Below are 5,737 nucleotides of genomic sequence, written 5' to 3'. Positions count from 1 at the left end.
CACCTATGCCCCCAAGTGATCGGAGATTAGTTTGCACCTTATTTTCTATTTAGGACCGCGACTTGTCCTTAAGGGTCGCGGCCCATCCCTTAGATAGAGGCCAGGCACTCCCTGCTGAAGGGCACATGTGCGATTTGCACCCCCTCAGGTCACGACGCGTCTGGCAAAACAGAGGCACCCCATCCTCTTCAAGCATGCGAGCCGCGGCGCCTGAAGAATAGGGTCGCAGCCCGAGGCCCCAAACCCAAAAATCCTTCCTTTCATGCATTTTTCCTCAACCTTCAGCCCTAAAAATCCAATCCTAACATGCATCCTAGCCAAAACTAGTCCCAGATTTCCAATTAACATTTCAGAACAACATCTAAAGCCTTGAATACTAACTCAATTTCCCCTAAATGCCCAAATTCAGAATCCCCTTAACAAAATAAAATCAACCAAAATCTTGACAAACTTAGAAACCTGAAACCTTACCTCAATGACAACTAAATCCTCTGCTTCAATCTTTCAGCCCTTGAGCTTCAATTTCAAAACTTCCCAGCTGATTCTTGTCAACTTCTAGCCTTAATCCTCCAGAATTTCTTGCTAATTCCCCTAGGTTTCCTCCTCCAAAACCTCAAAATCTTCTTTGGCACAAGAGAGGGAGAGAAAACGTGTATGAGAGAGTGAGAAACCTGAGAGGTTTCCGTTAGTTTTCTATTAGTTCTGGTAAACTCTAAAGTGTCAAGGTAAGCTTAACCCACAAAAGACCAATTTGCCCCTTGAATTACTTAGCCCTCTAATGATTTCTAAGGATAAAACGATCATTTTCCCGATTCCTACTAATTCCTTAAGTGTTCCTACCATTTATCAATTAATCCTGTTGTGTCCAATCATTTACCACATACATAGTCATTATTCAATAAGTCCCAAAATGTTTTCTAAATTCTCAAAATACCCCTAGGCTCCCCCGAGCCGGGTATTAAACCTCGCTGTGACTATTCCGCTAATCCTCTCAGTAGGATCGTCTCGAGCCACATACTACAGATATTTCCACACAATAATGTGGTCTAAACCATTCATCACATATAATCACATTTATTCCCTTAACGGGCCAAAATTACAAATATGCTCTTATAAGCTGTAAAGGGCCCACATTCAAATCTAATACTCATAAACATGCATATAATATATTCACATAATCATATAAATCATGCATGCCACATAGTCACGCACTTAACCAATTAAACACACATATATCCAATTATGCCCTCCCGACACGCTCACCAAGGCAATAAACCCTATTAACATTTTGGGGCCGTTTCACAGATTTTTGCGTGGTTCAGGTTATGAATTAACCTTAGTCCCTGAGTCACTTGTATTAGGATGATAAAAGCTTGCAAATGTCAAGTATCTACGAAGGTTTTCATGCAATGCTTTTTCAATGGTTTGATTACAAGAAGATCAAATCTGGATCCTTTACAAAGTGTGCCCAATCCCTATTTATAGATGGTCGAGGGCAATTAGTTCCTTCATGAGGGCTAATTACAATTATTCTATCCTAATGGGGACTTAAATGTTTAATAAATGATAATTCCTTTAGTTCATGTGCTGGTGGGCCAATGGGTATCTCAGTGTGCCTAATACAAGGTACCATCCCACTATTTTATTAGGCAACACGCTCTTGATAGTGTCAGGAGGGTAGCAGCACATTTTTCCATGTCAGGCAGCATCATGAGAAATCTTGCTTGGCGCTTGTACATGATCGACACCACGATCAATGCAATAATAAGTATTAGATGGTTGCTTGTGGTCCAGGGTTACCGTGCTTAACACCTGGCAGCTTTGTTCCACGTTCGGAGGATGGATCTCGTAGGCTTGGAGGACTTGAATATAAGAATCGTCTTTCACTAAGACTTGAGCAATGTTCGGGATCATAGTCCTCTAGAAGTAGCATTTCCACGAGGACACACTCCTCCGGTGGTGGTGAATTTTTATTTGAGGTAAGGCTTACATCCCGTGGAACTCGAAGCAAGCTCTAATGGACTTAGTCAGCTATCGTGAAGACCCAATTACTCTTTATTGTGTGTCACATATCACTTGGGGAAAACACGGACAACAAATTACTTTGGTTGAACTAATATAATATTGTATTCTCTATTGTTATAATAATGCATGTTTAAAAGCTAAATTGTATGCTTTTCACATTGAAAATATATCCCTCTTTTAAAATATATGTGTTTTATGTTTTCGGATGATTTTATTTTTTATCAAACACCTTTGAACACAGGGATGAATCTTCAATTAAAATTTAGTAGGGCAAAGACTAAAAACTTTCACTTTTTATTTTTTAGAAAAATTATACAAATTTAAAAGCATGAAATATACAATATTTCTAAATAATTTCATAACATTATGATAAAAAGAGTTGATCTATTATATATAAAATATAATCCAAACTATGTGATAATGCAATATACTTATACATATATAATTAAAAAAATAATTAAGAAATTATTTAAATAAAAAACAAAGAATTAATTGGTAGACATACAAGTGTGAGAAGATGATAAATTACAAATCTATAAAATACAAATAAACAAAAATGTGAAAGATAATTTTTTTTTTTTTAATTTGGTTAAAAATTTTGAAATTCAAAATTATAGAACTTATTAGAAGAATAAATTCAATTAACTATATATATATATACTTTTATACAAGAGAAGAAATATAATTTTTTTTAATTATAATAGGAGAGCCCTTTACTATTTCCAAATATCAAATAGTTGGAATACTATTCTCTCAACTTTATGTTTATTTACATATTAAATTTATAATATTAGAACTCACTACTTTATATATGTATAAATAAGAGTATATATGTAAAAAAAATATCAGGTGGGCACCTCATGCCTATCTAGGTTCGTCCTTGATTGAGATCACATGATAGTAATAATCACTACTCTTGTATGTAGATGGATTTAGCAATCCTAATATGCAGAATAAACTGTATCGAATTGTCACAAAATAAAATAGATTGATAAAGTATACCTCCAGCTATTGATTTTGTGAACCTCGATCTAAAAGCTTTAGATCTGCAAAATGACAACAAAAGAGTATTGGTAAGGGTAAATGACTTCCAAGCTCTCACTAGCTGTATAGATGGAGTATGAGAATGAGCAATGAGCTTGGGGACCAGAACCCTAAATTTATATAGGTGAGACCTTCCATCAAGGTCTCTACCACAATTCATGTCACAATATTTGACAATCAATGAGATATGAAATATTGGGTAACTCAATATTGAGTAACTACCTTAAATGCGTACCATATTGAGAATATTTGTCAATTAATCGTAATATTGACTTTAATCATAATTAATTAGAATTATGGTTGTTGGTACCTCTAATTAATTAAATAAAATATTCTAACATTCTCACACTTGGACTACATTTAATCTAAATTACCACTTAAGTCCAATGAGTATCCATGTTAGGCAACAAACACATGAACCATAGCGATAGGTCCTCTGTTATGATGAGTATTATCTTCCATGTATTACAATATATTTATTAATCAACAATAAAATTTATGTGGTCATGTAACTTAATGAATAACCCCTATAGTTATTCAAGTCCTATGAAGATAAATTTTTCTCAAATAAATTAAATTGCGCATAATTATGAGAAAACATCAAAATAAGAGTTTCATTTATAATAACTTCAGTTGTTCCATAAAAACTACATAAGGGAACCAAGTCTCATGTTCACTACATGATCCTTGATTTTATGAAATGGCAAGCCTTTCATCAAAGAATCAGTTATCACCAATTCAGTGTTTATGTGTTGAATGACCACTTTATTTTCTTTAACATGTTCTCTAACAGCTAAGTACTTAATGTTGACATGCTTGCTTCGACGGCCACTTTTGTTGTTCTTAGCCATGAATAAAACAATGGATTGGTCACAAAACATTTTCAATGGCCTAGAAATAGAATCTACAACTCGAAGGCTTGAAATAAAACTCTTTAGCTATATACCATGTGATGTAGCCTCAAAACAGGAAACAAACTCGACCTCCATAGTAGAAGTAGCAGTCAATGTCTGTTTGGTACTCCTCCATGACACAACTCTACCACCACACATAAAAACGTAACTAGAGGTTGATTTACGTTAGTCAACACAACCATCAAAGTCTGAATCTCAGTAGCCAACTACTTCAAGATTGTCGGTTCCTCTGAACATCAGTTTGTAATCCTTAGTACCTTGGAGGTACCTCTTCACTTTCTCCTCAGCTCTCCATTGGTCTAACCTCGGGTTACTCTGGTATCTTCCTAACATTCTGACAACAAATGCAATGTCATGTCTTGTGCACACTTGAGCATACATTTGCTTCCAACTACAGAAGGATAGGGGATTTTCTTCATTTCTTCCATTTCAAAATCATTCTTTGGACTCTGGGTCAAATTTAATTTATCACCCTTAACCAGAGGTAAAAATTTGTTGATGTAGGCTTCTTGAGATAAGCCTAAGATACCTTGATGTCTATCTTGAAGGTTCTTAATGCCAATGACATAAGATGCATTACCCACATCCTTCATCTCAAAGTTCTTCGAGAGGAAATGTTTTACCTCATGGAGAAAACCTTTATCATTGGTTTCAAGATGAATATCGTCCACATATAAAATAAGAAAACAAATCTTAATCCCACTGACTTTCTGGTATATACATTGATCCATGACATTCTCTTCAAATCCAAAATGACATCATGGAATTTTAAATACCATTGGTGGAATGCTTGTTTTAATCCATATATGGACTTCTTAAACCTGCATACCAAGTGCTCACCATAACTGGAGGAGAATCCTTCTGGTTATTTCATGTATAATTCATCTTCTAGGTCACCATTCAGGAAATCAGTTTTCATACCAATTTGTTGTAGATCTAAATTGAAATGAGCAACTAATGCCAAAATTACTCTAAGGGAATCTTTCTTAGAAATAGGAGAAAAGGTCTCTGTGTAATCAATTCCTTCTTTTTGAGTGAATCCCTTAGCAACGAGTCTTGCTTTATGTCTCTCAATGTTTCCTAATGAGTCTTTCTTTGTTTTGAAGACCCATTTACACCCAATGTCCCTCGCCCCATTAGGTAACTCAACAAGATCCTAGACTTCATTGCTCTTCATAGAATTCATTTCTTCATTCATGGCATTGTACAATAGTTTCGATTCCTGGCTATCCATGGCTTGCGAAAATGTTTCTGGATTGTTTTCGGCCCCAATATTGTAGTAAGATTCTTGCAAATATATGATGTAGTCACTAGGAATTGTCACTTTTGTCGTTCTAGTGGATCTTCTTAATGCTACACCAGCGGGCTCTTAGGGAGCAGGTGGTTTAGCTGGTTGTTCATCAACTGTAGGTAATTCATGAACAACTTGATCCATTGGAACTTCATCATCGACTTGTGGATTTTCAATGACTTGTTGTGGTTTTTCAACATCCCTTTGAACTTGAGGGATGTTTTGAACCACTATCAATCTTAATCTAGAGGTGGAAGGTTCTGAATGATCTTTCTCAGAATTTGAGTCCTTTCATTTATCACTCCCACTAATCAAGTCATTTTAAAGAAAATTTTCATTTCTTGATTTCACAATCCTAGTGCTATGATATGGACAGTAGAATATGTAACCTTTGGACCTTTCAACATATCCAATGAAATACCCAATAATGGTCCTAGGGTCCACTATCATTTCTTGTGGATTA

The sequence above is a fragment of the Humulus lupulus genome, chromosome 9 (assembly GCF_963169125.1).
Source record: "Humulus lupulus chromosome 9, drHumLupu1.1, whole genome shotgun sequence".
Lineage (NCBI taxonomy): Eukaryota > Viridiplantae > Streptophyta > Magnoliopsida > Rosales > Cannabaceae > Humulus > Humulus lupulus.
The sequence above is the reverse complement of the archived record's forward strand: the minus strand, read 5'-3'. Positions refer to the sequence as shown.